At 37.2% G+C, this 16804-nt stretch overlaps 1 protein-coding gene and 1 long non-coding RNA gene across 2 annotated transcripts in view; both read left to right on the top strand.

The window, feature by feature from the left end:
- The window catches only part of LOC134793036 (uncharacterized), an 814647-nt gene that overhangs the window by 530885 nt on the left and 266958 nt on the right, over positions 1-16804 (top strand). The window lies entirely within an intron of this gene.
- LOC134793021 (somatostatin receptor type 2-like) overlaps positions 1-16804 on the top strand; it is a 183372-nt gene that overhangs the window by 30321 nt on the left and 136247 nt on the right. The window contains exon 2 of the mRNA XM_063764546.1: positions 7492-7517. The gene's annotated coding sequence lies outside the window, so the exon portion shown is untranslated. The remainder of the gene's footprint in view (positions 1-7491; positions 7518-16804) is intronic.

Here is a 16804-nt window from a genome sequence, read left to right as displayed (position 1 = left end):
CCTAAAGTCGTTATAAAAATAATTTACTGCAGATAATATAAGTAAATATAGCTCTTCTTCCTCGCGTTATCCCGGCATTTTTGCCACGGCTCATGGGAGCCTGGGGTCCGCTTGACAACTAATCCCATGATTTGACGTAGGCACTAGTTTTTACGAGAGCGACTGCCATCTGCCCTTCCAACCCAGAGGGTAAACTAGGCCTTATTTGGGATTAGTCCGGTTTCCTCACGATGTTTTCCTTCACCGAAAAGCGACTGGTAAATATCAAATGATATTTCGTACATAAGTTCCGAAAAACTCATTGGTACGAGCCGGGGTTTGAACCCGCGACCTCCAGATTGCAAGTCGCACGCTCTTACCGCTAGGCCACCAGCGCTTCGTAATATAAGTAAATATAGCATTAATACAAAAATAAAAATAATATTATATGTAATTAATGAATAATTATAATAAAATTCTTAAATTAAAAATGATAGTAGTAGATCAAAGAGAGTATCAAAAATTAGATACGATGCCGTCTTTACTTATCTTTTGGGGAAACTCTGTAAATCGCGAGGCCGCTTTTATAGCCCAAAAGAGATCATAAGAGCTATCTGCGGTATAGTTGTATTCCCTTATTCAAATCCCTAAAACTTCTAACACTGCCTTCATTATATATACTCGAAGTAGCTCTATTCGTAAAACGAAATCCACATTTGTTTACAAGTGTATCAGAGAGACGTAATCAGCCAATACGCCCTCAATATGAGGGACAGTTATACATTCAGCCTATGAAAACGGCATTAATGCGAAATAGTTTCTTTGGAATGGCACCGAGAATATTTAATAAAATACTGATACATATGAAAAATCTCCCGGTTCATCGATTTAAGAAGCTGTTCACTACCTATTTGATCGATAAATGTTTTTACTCAATAAAAGAGTTCCTAGAAGCTCCTTAACAAGTTAAACTAGGCTTGACTATTATTATATTATTATTTGACATAGATAGATAGATAATTTCTTTATTCATACCCACAACATACACGGCATTGAAAAAGTACAAGATAAGATAAGAACATGCAAAGCAACTTAATTACTAAAAACTATTAACTATTACATTAAAAAATTATGAATCCATGTGTCGTGGCACAGAAAAGGCGCTGGCTCAGCATTGTGATGCGGCAAGCCACATCGCTGGTATTCTGCCAGTACCTTACATACAAATATGCAACGCTTATTTAAAAATAGCTGGTACGAGTAATATAAGAAAAAACTACTGTGCGATTTGTGTGTGACGTGTACATTATTGTGTGAGTGTATGTGTGTGTGTGTGTGTATTTTTGGACATTTAGTAACGTTACAGTATTAAAAATTTCGTAATTATTAGGTACTACCCGAATAGTGCGGTTGGCAAAGTAAAAAGTGGTTTAAGAAGAAAAAGAAGGGAGCAAGAGTGAGTTTAAGGCATATGCTTTTGTTGGTTAAGAAGTTGAAGTCGATATTTTATTTTGAAAGTTGCTTTACTCTTTAATTGACGAATTGGTGGTGGTATGATATTCCAACATTTGGTTGCGCGGTACCGAAAACTCCCTTTAAAAGCGGCAGACCGGTGCTGAGGAACCTGTAAAACTATCGCTCGTGAGGCTCTCATTTGGTGATGAAAACTACTTGTAGAGATAAGACGGCTGCTTGGTTTGGATTGTGTCGAACAGCAGGCAAGCGAACATAAGCTCTTGGCGAGCAGCCATTTTTAACATACCTGCATTGTTCAAGAAAGGCGTGACATGAGTACGAGGGGGTATTTTAAAACAAAATCTGGCACAAGCATTCTGAACCCTTTGAATGAGACGCCATGACCGTGCGTGAAGGCAAAAACCGTAAGCTGCAAGACAATAATTAAGTTTTGATAAAACAAGAGCTTCACATAGTCTCACTCGCAGGGCTATAGTAAGAAAATTTTGAAAATTATATAGGACTTTTAAACGACAAAAGCAATTTCGAACAATGTCCACCACATGTTTTTCGAAACGCAGATTTGTATCCAGCAAGACTCCAAGATTTTTTGCTGCGTCGACGCGATCCACTTTGACGTCATCAATCCTAATGTTTGGTTGTTTTGCAATGATGGCATTAGTCTGATTTAATGATCCAAGCACCATATATTTAGACTTAATAGGATTAAGGACCAGGCAATTCGCAGAGGACCACTCTGAGAGTCGTTTCAGATCCTCATTTAGCTTTACAACAGCGGTAGCGAACTCTCCAGGATGAAACGATAGAAAAACCTGCAGATCATCTGCGTAAAGATGGTATTTACAAAATTTTATGCAGTTGATGATATCGCTGCTGTACAAAATGAATAAAAGAGGCCCCAATATTGATCCTTGAGGCACTCCCCTCTCCACAAGAATAGGATCAGACACCAAGCAAGAACCATCATTTTTTGTCAATTTGACTATTTGCTTTCGGCCATTAAAATAACTATGGAACCACCGTATGGTTTTCTCGTCAAAACCATAGTATCGTAATTTTGAAAGCAAAAGTGGAACATTTATACAGTCGAACGCCCTGGAGAAATCCAACAATACCAAGATTGTACCATGCCCAACGTCCTGTGCAGCCAGGATCTCATCTATAACATCGAGAAGAGCTGTAGTAGTGCCTCGTTTTTTTCTAAAACCTGACTGCTTTTCGGGTAGTATGTTATTGGAATCGAGATATTTTGAAACCTGATCATAAACTACTTTTTCCATTATATTAGATAAGTGAGGCAAAATACTGATTGGGCGCAAGTCTTTCAGATCCTTTGGGTCATTTATTTTTGGGATCGGCCGGATAATAGCAGTTTTCCAAACTGAGGGTACTTCAGACGTTAAAATGGAAGTGTTTATCAAATCTGTAATTATAGTCAAAGTTTGTGGAAGAGTTATTAAAATCATCTCAAATGTTATTCCGTCGTGGCCCATAGAAGTAATTATTTGACTACTTACCTGAATTATTAATTATTTGTATACTTTTATTGAATGAAATTAATGTTTACTTGTGACTTCTATGATTTATATTTTTGATATTACTTATAATGAATGAAATTAATGTTTACTTGTGACTTCTATGATTTATATTTTTGATATTACTTATAATTTAATGTTAAATTTTAATGTACATAATCATTATACTTGCATGCAGTTTAGGTAAGACTCACTATTTCTATGCCTATTCAGGCAGGATGTGCTGAACAAAATTCTGTTATTACATCTTTAATGTACCACATTGAAAGAGATAAATAAATGATTGATTGATTGATAAAATCTATACATTTATTGATTAAATTCAGATTAAAATGAAAAACTCTAAAACAAAAAGCAAAAAATAGTTTAAATCATATAATGTTTATGCGCAGTGAAACCCACACAAGTGTTTATGTGCAGTGATAAATTAGAATGTGAAACTTAAAACATGCAGTAAGAAAAAACGCCTCTTCTTTGACAGGCGTTTCGACAGCTATTCCGTTCCATTCAGACAACTTATTAAGAACGGTTTTTCAATATTCAATATTAATAATAATATAGGTACCCTACCTGTCTGTTTGAAGGTAATTAGGCATAATCTTAAATAAAATTAGCTGTAGGTATTTCGTTCGTTAAAACATATACCAGCCTTAGGTATTTCGTGCATTAGGTATATCGACTTTAGGTGTTACGTGCGTTAGGTATATTAGCTCGAGGTATATCGTTCAATAGGTAAATCAACTTTAGGCATATCGTCCATTAGGTATATCGACTTTCGGTATAACATGCATTAGGTATATCGATGTTAGGTATTCTGTCCTTTAGGTATATCGACTTTAGGTATTCCGTTCGTTAGGTATAACAGTTTTAGGTATTTTATCCATTAGGTAAATCAACTTTAGGTATATCGTTCATTAGGTATATCAGCTTTAGGTGGATCGTCCATTAGGTATGTCAGCTTTAGGTGTTTCATGCATTAGGTATAAAAGCTTTAGGTAAAACGTGCGTTAGGTAAAATGTGCATTAGGTAAAACGTTCATTAGGTGTTTCATCCATTAGGTTAATTGAGTTTAGGTATTATAAACTTAGGTCATTCTATGTTTAGGTAAAATGATCATTAGGTAATTTAAAAATAGGTGAATCGAGCATAGGTGATTCGACATTAGGTAAATAAATTTTCGGTATTCTGATATGTAACCAATCTGGGTTATAAACACATTTCGGGCAAAGGTCCCTACTAAGGAAAATATACTAAAAGGTAATGACACGGGTACATAATATATAAAGTTATTTTTATTTGAGTCTCAAGTACTGAAAAAATGTATCCCGCCTGTAAGGGTGCAGCGTAAAAATTTGCTTGATTCAATTAACTTTACGAATTAACAGGAAAGTCGCGAACGAGTTAAGAATAAAGTTGTATCTCAATTGAAGTTCTTTAACCGGTAATCGCAAATGAAAATGAAATCTTCGTTCGCGGTTTGAAAATTAAAACGGATACCAAAGCCCTACTGGTATAGGATTATAGGTATACTTCGTACACGATCTAGTGGGGCGTAATCTTAAATGTCCAGGCTAAGGTGGCGGCCATCGATGTCCTAGATCACGTACCGTTTCAGTTACTTCGTGTGCATGTTCACATTCTTTACTAAGTAGGTACCTGACATCAATTCTTAATATAATACTAAATGTTCAAGTACCTAGATTTAGTAGTTAGATCGAATGATACTTCCTAGGACAGTTCATTTTTATATGAGTAGTTGTCTCGTAAAATGTTTGCAGATAGTTTAACTTACTATAATTATATTTCAAACTCAAAGGGTTGGATGACATCTGTCATCTCCATATAATTTATAAAAAAAAATATAACCTAAAAACGCCAAATCTCGCAAGATTGTACCTATTGAAACGACAGGTGTCTACGAGTTTCAAAATCATTATAAGTCCCAATTGCACCATTCCACTAACCGGTTAAACCGTTAACCAAGTGTCAAATTGTACTGGGAACCATGGTAACTCCAGGCGGCTTAGCACGGTCGCGTTTTTATCCCTTGTCACCATGCCTGTCACGTTCTAACAAGTATGTAAGTGCGAAAGGGACGCGCATAGTGATAGTCGATAAAAATGGAACCGTGCTGAGCCCGCAGGTTTAACCGGTTAACCCCGGGTTAGTGGAATGATGCAAGTGGCGCTAAATGATTTAGAAATGTAACATTTAAGATTCAGATTTAACAAGTTTTGAACTGTTTTGATATGACCTTGACGGTCTTGGTGATAGACTCTCATCTTGCGGCATGACTATAAAATACTGTCTAGGTATTTTTTTTTTTTTTTTTTTTTTATTTATTTATCGCAAAAAAACTTACAGGGTATTTACATATTTATACTCCGCCAAACTGAGGACAGTTTGTTGGCGGATAAAGCGCTCTCAATCCTTTTGTGTTCTACCCACTTAACTTACATACTTATACCTAATACATTACTTAACTAGAGTTATGCCATACAAACAATATACTATTACTACTAACTACTATTATCATACAAATCTAAAAGTTTTGCTTGCAGCCTTTTCTTAAATATTTGCTTACCTGTATCTTTAGGTATTTAATTAAAAGTAAACAAATAATTTGTATTTTCGGGTAGTTATAACATTTATTGGTTAACCAACCAAATACTAAACCACCTGGATCTGTCACTGAACGACCTGACTAACCTACATTATTTGATCGCGTAATGTTTTCGTCTACCCTCGTCTGGCTTAAGGAGCCATTTGAGGGTAGATTTTGTTTACTTTTATCTAAATACCTAAAGATACAAATTATAATTACGCATGCACCAATCAGCGTGACCGATTCAAATAAAATTAAGATTGTAATAAGTTGTTTAATTTTCTATAATTATTTAATTTAAACAATCAACCTATAAAAACCCTTTTATAAATCGTTCCCAATTCCATAAAACAGGTTTTAACTGGATAAAGCCGGATCATACCTCTTAAAGCTAAATTTTCCGCGCCATTTTTCGCCTCCCCAGTCATGGCGTTCCGTAATCTTGTTTTTAATTAGGATTTATGTCTTAGTTAGCTCGCTTACGCTTTAAAAATTGGGTGTATTTTTCACAAGCGTGTTTTTGGGCAAACAATTTATCAGTTGAGAAGGTAAGAAACTTTTTTATTTATTATTCAAGCGAGATTTTGTAATATTTACTACGTCATTTAAAAAAGGGTAGCTGGCCTTCATACCGTGTTTACAAATTGATTACTGCTTAGTGCGAGTTCGGGGCGTCTGCTAGGGGGCTGTCCATAAATTACGTCATCGATTTTTGACGATTTTTGACCCCCCTAAAATCATCCAAAAATGATGCTTCGAATGACCCCGTTTCCTCCTACGTCATGCTACCATCACCCGATGTCCAGACCCTCCCCTAATTTGAATTTACGTAATTTATGAATAGCCCCTAGGGCGCGGTTGCACGGAGCGGGTGAGCGGGTTAACGAAAAATATTATGAGCGGACATCGTGAATTTTATAGAATTTTTGGTGCAGCGGAGTAGTGTCAACGGAATTGGTATAGATAATTCGAACTGAAATGGTAAATTAAGGTTAATATTAACGTAATTAACGCTAATTAATCATTAGGTTTGAAATGCTATAAAACCGAAAATGCTATAAAATTTACGATGTCTGACCATGAGAAACGCTAACTAGCGCAACGCGCGGACCTATGATTTTCTACTAAGCACAAGTATCAAGTAGCATACTTTAGAAAAAGGACTTTTTATAAAATAGTCACGTGACAAAAATAGTGACAAATAAAGCACAGTCTACGCCTAAACGGTTGTGAACGTATTTATTTTATTTCGAATTATGTAGAACTCGACTAAGAAAAGCGTTTTGGAAATTAAATCCCTTAGGGATTATATAGGTAAGCCTGACTTTAGTGGCTTACAAAATAAAAGTGGCTTAAAAAAAGAAAGTAAACATGTTAGAATACTTTTTCTCTCCGACTAGGATTGAAAGAACTTAAAATACAAAACCGGAAAAGATCGAGTCGGACTCGCCCACCGAGGGTTCCGTACTTTTTAGTATTTGTTGTTATAGCGGCAACAGAAATACATCATCTGTGAAAATTTCAACTGCCTAGCTATCACGGTTCATGAGATACAGCCTGGTGACGGACGGACGGACGGACGGACGGACGGACAGCGGAGTCTTAGTAATAGGGTCCCGTTTTTACCCTTTGGGTACGGAACCCTAAAAATAAATAAAAATTAAAGTAAAAGTCCAAATTTAAAATAAAAGTTGTATACTTCACTTTTATTTTTTACTTAAAATAGAATGACCTAGTACAGTCGACTACAAATAAGTACATGTTAACAGTTTTGCATCTGTGTAACAAGGAAATGTAAACATCTTTGATGTCGACTGTACACTGTACTTGCGAGAAAACAAACGGTAATGTTTTCTAATTGTAGCAAACAGCTGTATTTGTTTATTTTGTTGCAGATAACGCCCCCAACGCGGAGTCCGAGGTTAGTTGCATGTCTCCGTGACGTTAAAGTGTTTCGAGAAATTTATAAACTACTTGCAACGACTACTTTATTAAGATTAGTTGGAGTTGACTATAGAATTTCTAGATTCGTTGCTGCGCTTGTAAGTACCAACATGTGAGTAAAATCTCTTATGGTAGAACAGTTGTAAGTGTCCAGCAGTCAGCTGTTAATATAGTTCTAAATCTCTCCAGAGTAGCGCTAGAGTAGCTAAAAACGTAGGCGATATTCGGCTCTATTCGGGAAATGAATAAGAGATTCACTAGATATGAAATAGTAAAGATATGTGACGTTCCACGGCAAAGGGTACCTGGTGGCGGCTGGCGCTTACGTCGCATAGCGCCGCGATAATATTGGAGCGGCGTTAATAATAGCGTAAGCGCCAACCGCCATAAGGTACCTTTATCCGTGGGACGTCACATATCTTTCCTATATCGTATCTAGTCAATCTCTAATTCATTTCCCGAATCGCGCCGGTTGACGGAGTGAAGTGCGCTGTCAATGATTTGAATTTTTTTATCAAATATTCTGTGTAGTAGTGCCACCTATTTAAGGTTTTTTGACGGACACTTTTTGATGAAAAAAAAAATGAAAAAAATTAAAAAATGTTTATTTGTTAACACAGAGGGTACAGGTGTAAAGGTTGAAGTCTTCTAGTAAGTATAAAATACTTGTGACAGAAGACTCCGCTCTTCCATAATATCTAGGGCTTAGAACTTAATTAACAAATATAGGTAATATACAATATTGTTATCTATGGTGATATGTTGATACATGGAGATTCTTTTCCTTACCTCAACCTTCCATAATCCAGTGCTTGAACTTTAGCCGCAGAGGTATAGCTGTGACCTATTTGTTAATGGTTACTTGGTTACCAATGTGCAGCCAAGCCGCAAGTTAATGTAGCTGCTGTCTACTTTAGCATTAAGGCTAATGGATGAGTAAACTGTGGAGTATAGAAGATAACATGAAGATCGGGTCTAATGTAACAAATTGTTGTGGTTTTGAACTGGTGTTGGTTAGGGCTCGAGACTTTTGAGTCCTCTGATTCAAAACTCGACTCAGTTTATCAGACTCTTATAGTTAAGTCTAAACACAAGTTCTTTTCAATTTGTTAGAGACCCGAGTCTTTTGTAGAGACTTGAGCCCTTTTCAGAGAATTCTTTATTTTTCTAACATTTCGAAATTTAGGAAAAACCTATAAAATTGTTGACGGACTCTTTATTCGGAGGCTCGAGTCCTTGAGTTGCTCTTAAAAAGACTCAATAGAAGACTCGTCTCGGGACTTAAAACCCGGGGCTTAAGCGCCGAGTCTCGTAAAAACGAGCTGAGTTCTTCAAATTCAGACTCAAAGGAGTCGAGTTCCTATCAACACTGTTTTGAACTGGTTTTGAAATGAGTTTTTACGATTTTCTTGGTGATTATCAAACTGCACTCGGGACTTACGGCTCGATTCGGAAATAGTACATTGTGCAACATGGGGCGTAAGTTGAATATTGCAAACGAGAGTAAGTTAAATCGCGACGGCTTGCCGGAGCGATTTATAGACTCGAGTTTGTAATATAATTAAACATTTATTTACATACAATATATATACAGTGGTACTACTAAACTACACTACTACTGGCGGAACAGAAACGTCTCCAATGACACCAAGACGAGACTTGTGCGGTCTTTAGTGTTTTCAATTTTTCTCTACGGCTCGGAGTCATGGTCAATACGGGCAATAGACAGGAAAAGAATTGAGGCATTTGAGATGTGGTGTTGGAGGAGAATGTTGCGCATACCGTGGACAGCAAAACAAACCAACAAATCCATTCTCAACCAACTCAGGATCAAATCCAGACTATCCACAATCTGTTACCAACGAGTCCTGGGCTATTTTGGACATATTGCTCGAAGGCAGCCAGATAACCTGGAGAAACTGGTTGTTTGTGGAAAAGTGGATGGCAAGAGGCCGAGAGGACGGTCACCCACCCGTTGGTCCGATCAAGTAAGGAATATTACAGGACTTACTGTCACTACTGCCCTTAGACAAGCCGAAGACAGGGTGAAATGGAAGCAGCTCGTCGAGGCCTCGGTGAAGGCATTTCAAGACAGGCACGACCTTCAGTAATGAAGAATACGAAGAAGAAGAAGAGACTACTAAACTAAATTCATAACTAGCTTAAATCTAAAATAGGCCCTTGAGGCATTGTACCAAGGATGCTGGCGGCATTTCCTCGCTGTTTGCAATATTATTACGCCCCGAGTTACACACAATGTTTTTCATCACACTTGCGATACAAAAATTAAGTATAAAGACAAAAAACTGTTAATTATGGCACTGAAATCTTCATAACTCTCTAGGGAGAACGCTTTTTCTATAACTCCCGCTAAACCTGCGTGCAATTCCACATTTACTGAGCGAGTGTGATGAAAATGAATTAGATTTCTACTAGACTTCAACCAGTTACGATACGGATAATTTAAAGATATTTGTAAGATAGATATGTCAAATTTGACGTTTCCGCGATTCTGGAGGTCCTCTTGAACGATTTCGACAAGTTATGACTTAGATATCCAAGTCACATCTAGTCGATATCTAATGTAGATCTAGTTGATTTCTAAATCGTCTCAAGTTCTTGTGATTATCTCGAAATCCGAATAGGCCTGTTAATCGCGTATTTAAGTTTTAAAATTTACCTCCGACGTTTCGAGGGCGGCGTTGTCCCCGTGGTCTCGGAGAAGACCGAGACCACGGGGACAATGCCGTCCTCGAAACGTCGGAGGTAAATTTTAAAACTTAAATACGCGATTAAGTCCCGAGTGCAGTTTGATAATGTTTAATAATCGTGAAAGTTTAAATCAGTGTTCTTGGTGATGGGTGCGCATCTTATACGACTGTAGGAGATGCCGCTAAGGTTGTCGGACACTTTTTGTAAGAACATTTTTGAACGAGCCGCGTAGGCAACATACCAATCGCTTATTTACGCACCGTAGCGAACGAAACGCAACTGTCACTGTCGCACTTATATGGAAGAGGCACACAAAGCGTTTCATTGTCATAGCGACAGTGATTGTCACCTGAGCTAGGCCGGCTGGTGCAACATGGATGCGGCTGTAATTTTCAAAATACATTGATAAATGAGCGTTCGCTGCCGCATTACAGTCACGATTCGAACGTTTATTATTCACTCATTAAATCAAGGAAATTGCAGCAACAGCAACGCCGCCGCGGTAATGTCGTAACAATAATACCTACAGTTGCAGGTGACATCCGAATGTCACCTTAACTTTACATCGTAGCCACCTGTGTGCACCGATCTGTCACCGCAGCTGTCAACTTCTGTCATGTATAAAAGTTTAGTAAAAGAGTGACACATGACACGGTACAAATACAAATATTTATTGATAACACCAATGTTACATGATTGGTGTACATTTGATAATAATTGTATAATATAACTATAACTATATTGTAACATAATATACTAGACGATAAATTGCAACCATCACCGTACAGTGCCCTAAAAAACCAGTTTGCATTTGGAATTTGCTGCTCGAAAATACGATACCTAATAGTAGTTTATGTGACTGCCACATAATGAAAGGCATTAAAATACGAGTGTGGGTTTATGAAACGAATGAAATGAGTTTCATAATAGTATCACACGAGTGTTTTAATGCCTAATTATGTACAGTTACATACACTGCTTTATCTACACACATATTATAAACTTTCTATGATATATTCACTAACCTCATATTACAGCCGACTTTGCTCTCTGGCGGAACTCGCGGATATGAGATGGCGTCTCCGAAATATCTTTATCGCACATTTTACACGAAACATTTGTTATAGTTCTTATTTTTTACTTACAAACTAATTAAAAGATAAACTGTACGTCAAATGGCGGCAAATGAAAACATTTTTCACGCACGTCACGCATCCGTAGTTTTTTTTAATTCAGAGACAAACTAGAGTCGGGGTCGATTACCATATCGTTCGATACAAACTTACATGCGAGATTTGTCAATATTGTATGAAATTGCCATTTGATTTCGAATAAAACGTCATCTCGACTGATATTAGAATAGGGGTCAAATCAAATTGCTTTTTTTTTCAGAGATGTTCGAAATTTGAATGCATTACCAGAACCAGAACCAAATCGATTTTGATATAGTAATGAAGCTATTACCACATTATCATAGATAAGAAATTTGCTGTAACAAAACAGTTTATCGTAATGTGGGCCATTATTTACGGATTTTGAAGGCATCATAGACAGTTTATGATATGTGTGTAGACAAACAATTAAATGAATTTCCAAACGCTGTTACGGCTGTTATGCGTAAGTTGTAACGTGTGTGTTTATGCACGTGCACGGTCACGAGCGGGCCTTTAGTGTGCTAACGTGATAACGGCCATTATGGCGCTTATCTACGGCTCCGTCAATATTAACATAACTGTCGGCTAACTGGTTAAGGCTCCATTTATAAAGGTATCAGTATAATATCAGCAGAATAAGTAATAATCCTTATTTCATAGTGGTTGGTCAAGCTCCACCCCGCCCTGAATGATCCAGAAGTGAATGCCTTCCGTAAAAGTATACAACTTTGCCCTTTAACATAACTTTGCCCACCGCGTCACAGTTCAGTAAAAGCAAAATAACTTAAAAGTAGTTACAGATACACTTTCTGCAGAAAGTGAAGAAAGTGTATCTGTAACTACTTTTAAGTTATTTCGGTGGGCAAAGTTTTATACTTTTACGGTACCTCGCAAAATAACTATATTGCAGAAAAAGCTATTTTTTGAGGTAGGCATTCATTTCTGGACTCGCCCTGAATGGTATTAACTCACTTCGCAACAGTAGATTGTGTACAGATTGACAGAATCTCAGTTCGCTCCGCAACGCGATGACGGAAAGTTCAAAATAGCGGTGTATTCAAAACGTTCGATCCGCAACGCGATGACGGAAAGTTCAAAATGGCGGTGTATTCAAAATGTTCGATCCGCAACGCGATGACGGAAAGTTCAAACTGGCGGTGTATTCAAAATGCCATTTGTCATGTACATATGTTTGTTAATATTCGTAAATAACAAGTTTTTCTTATAGGTACTTGCTATGGTTATGACAACAGTTACACATTGAGGTTTTTATCATACCACGTACCTATATCCGATGAAAATGCAATAACACGCTAATAAGGAGCTGATCTGATGATGCAGTCAAAAGACAGATAAATAAACTTTTAAATGGAAAAAAATTACATGTGACGTTATCTATGAAAAGGGACCTTGTTGTCCGTGTGTTTACGCCATTATTAACGATGCTCCGATAGAAATACAATACGCGACGCTGTGCGGCGTAAGCGCCATCGACAATAAGGTCCTTTTTCATAGATAATGCCCCACATATTGACACTTTGAACTCTCGCGTTTTGTAGGTACACATATTTATTTACGTCGGAATTTAAGGTAAAAACAATGAAATTATATCGCGGTAGGCCCGTTTGTGTAATTAAATATATTACATATTGAGTTTAAGGCTGATTAGAAATATGTCGAGGTATACATGCAAAGGAAAGAAAGTACAGGCAACAAAAGTGTGTACCAAAAAAATATTTTTGATAGTTGTTAGTAGCTATACTCTGTATCTTTACCTACCTACCGTATTTAAATAAAAGTAAACCAACAATTTGTATAATATTTTCGGGTAGTTATAAAATTTATTGGCTAACCGCCTGGATCTGTCACTTAACAACCTGACATTAACCTACATTATTTGATCGTGTAATGTTTTCATCTACCCTCAACTGGCTTAAGGAGCCATTTGAGGGTAGATTTTGTTTACTTTTATTTAAATAAATACCTAAAGATACAGAGCATAGTCTAATAAAACATGGTCTTCCATTCCCAGAGTGACACGGGCCTACGTCACAACAACATGGCCGCTATATATAGCGCTATCGCATATTATCATATAGCGCTGTCGCATGATGACGTAGGCCCGTGTCAGTTAGGTGACCTAGAAAAGACGGGAATGGAGTACCAGGCGGAGTATATTATTATACCATGATACAGAGTATAGTTTAGCGATAGTGCAACGCCTTAACACCAGTTTGAGATCATTATCTCATTGTGTTGTGTTAACGGTTGTTTGAGTAACGCTACCAACTTCCTAGTTAATGCAGAAGCAACGCCTGCAGTTGCAATCTAATTTGGTGATGCAATTTCTTAGTCTAACTAAACACGACATGCGACTAGGAAACCACTAAGAAAAATTAATCACTTTGTATTGAAATATCTCCATAATTTACTAGTTTTTATTTCCCTTAAATACCGTAAAATAGGGTGAGTAGGGTTCGCGGGGAGAGTTGGGTTATGAATGGGGAGAGAAGGGATGAAAGGGGGGTGAGATGGGATTTTAAGGCTACTGCTACAAAAATAATGTATTCCAATTTAAAATGGAGCTATAGTAATACTCATAATAAAAAAAAATCGATCCAACAATCTTCCAAAATCACCTTTGTATGAAAACCCAACTCACCCCAAATACGAGGGACTACGGGGTGAGGTGGGATTTCCTGTTTATCGTCAAAGTTATGAAATGGAACTACCCAAAATAAAATAAAAACTAAAATACAAACGTCCGGAACACTTATTATATACACCATTCAGTTTGCATATGTAAAAATAAAATATTATCGAGGTTTGAATGTCAGTTTTGCACCTACTCACCCCATTTTACGGTACCTATGTATATCAGAGACAATTGTACCGACAGATTACAAATTAATATACCTACATGAATTCGTTATGTATTAGATTTGAGGGCGATCTCGCTTTGATCGCACGCAAATTAGGTCAGGAAATGAATGCTCAAAAAAGTTGTAGCGGGAAATGCTTGGAACACATTTTTTGACTCCGTAACTTTGTTTGGACTAATTAGGAGGTGAGCATATTAAAAGTCCCCGGCCGTAGCCCCGGTGCGGGGGGGTAGAGGGGGTAAGAAGGTCTCATTTTTCGGTTTTTCACTTATATCTTGGAAACTTTGCGTCTTAGCGACATGACTACTTAGACAAACCAAAAACTGATAAAATTTGTTACCTACAAGTTTTATTTAGTCAAGTTTTTCGTATCTTGAATAGTTTTTGAGATATCCGCTCTTGAAAGTTTATTTTGGGGACTTTAAAATTTTATTGTAATAAAAATTGTGTTTCCCTCTAAACCTTCTTATTTCTTGGCCTAACTTTCTACATATTTCTTGTTGTTATGATAGGCATAGGAGGCATAACGATGCCTGCCGAAGATGGTAAGTAATTACCGTCGAGCATGCCTATCACAACAGAGGGGTTACAAGTGGCCGGCAACCCACTTGCAACCCCTCTGTTGTTGGTCGACGGTAATTTTAAGATGGGAGTAGGTATGCTCTCTTCTTGAAAGTTTGAAAGGTCGTATCGGTCCGGAAATACTACAAGCGACAGTTCATTCCACAGTTTAGCTGTGAAGAAAAGCTCTAGAAAGTTTATGAAAGGTTCTAGAGCGTACATTGTAATTGACATTGGGCCTTACTAAGAAAAGGTCGGCCATGCATTGTCACTGCCAATAAAACATTATTTCTAAGTCGGTGCTTAGCGTGGTCTTCGTGTGATGTATTCGAATAATCTAAAGGACCGGCGCCTAAAATTAGCATTTCGGCACGTGATGACCAACGGATTATCTGAACTGATTATTCGCTTATCAAGCACTGACGAGTCGAAGTCGATGAACCTTTAATACCAGTTTATGTGACTGCTACATAAAGAAAGGCATTAAAATACGAGTGTGGGTTTATGAAACGATCTGAAAACGAGTTTCATAATAGGTATACATCACACGAGTGTTTTAATGTCTAATTATGTACAGTTACATACACTGCTTTAGCTACATACATAATTATAAATTATAAGCTCACATCACAAACTTCTATTTTCTCTATTTTTTTGTACAACAATGGCAATTTAATATTTAAAACTTTCGCGTTTTGAACACATGAAACTCACATTTTGCGTGGATATTGTGAGTGTTGCGTGTCGGACTATTGACAATAATTAATATTATGTGTAGTGGGTGGTTTGAAAATGTGATGTCTACCCCAAACTTTTCCATACACTTTTCGTCGGATAGTTGCACAAATCTCTGTTTTGACATTTTGCTGGGACATCAGTTAGCCGCGACCACGACCAGTGAAACCTGTGTCGAAACGTCGGTAAATAATGGCAATTTGACAACAATGGTAATTTAGTTTGCCATATCGGAACCTGGACTTTTCAATTCAAATTCAACCAGGAAAATGCAGTCTAGCCTCATCCTGCCCAATGTGATTTATAAAGGCATATTCCATTTTTTTGCAATTTATTAATGAAATGCCTGGACAGGTTCAGTTCACACTGAAACTTCTTTGTTTTTACTTAAAACGTGAATCAAAGGAAAATTAACTCTATTTTCCATATAATTTGGTTTAAATTTCAATGGCATAATTTAAGTATGGTGGGCAAGACGAGGCCAGGTCACTTTAGGCTGGTTATTGTAAAATCTAGACTCGCTCTAGTTAGTTGGAGGCAATTATAAGGTCTGAAGCCGTAAGGCGATTACGGACCCCGATTAGACCCCTGAATAATCTTAGTGGACGCTTAATTAGATCATGCTGATCTGTGCTTCTTAAGACTCATACATTTACATAAATCTTATACTGTGTGTAACCGTACTTAGAGGTAATGACACTGACATTAAGTACTGTGACTAGAGATGGGTCGCGGGTATTTACCCAATTTACCCACCCAGGTAAATACCCGGTAAATACCCATCTACCCGGTATTTACCCGTATCTACCCAAATGGACGGGTAGATTCATCTCTTGTTGCACATGTCGATTTGTGTTAAAGTGGAGATATAAACCGAGTTAATGGCTGTAATTATTGTGTCATTTAAAATGAAATGGTTTAGTTAGAGTTGCAGTTGTAACTAAGGAATTTTTAGTACAATTTTGATAAATATTAAAAAAGGCCGTCATAAGAGTATTTTTTTAGACTTGAGTATATTATCGTACTTATACGTTGATAGGTAATACACATTCCAACTTCGGTCAGCGGGGGGTGTGGTTGGGGGGAGGGGGCAAAAGTGAACTTTTTCATATTTCTTCGAATCTGTCATTAATATCGAAAAGTGTTGTACGTACAAACTAAAGTAGACATACTTTTCTACAAAAAAGGTTCTATACATTTTTGTCCTAAACTAACTGTGT

Source organism: Cydia splendana, chromosome 8, assembly GCF_910591565.1.
Source record: "Cydia splendana chromosome 8, ilCydSple1.2, whole genome shotgun sequence".
NCBI lineage: Eukaryota > Metazoa > Arthropoda > Insecta > Lepidoptera > Tortricidae > Cydia > Cydia splendana.
The sequence above is the reverse complement of the archived record's forward strand: the minus strand, read 5'-3'. Positions and strand labels throughout refer to the sequence as shown.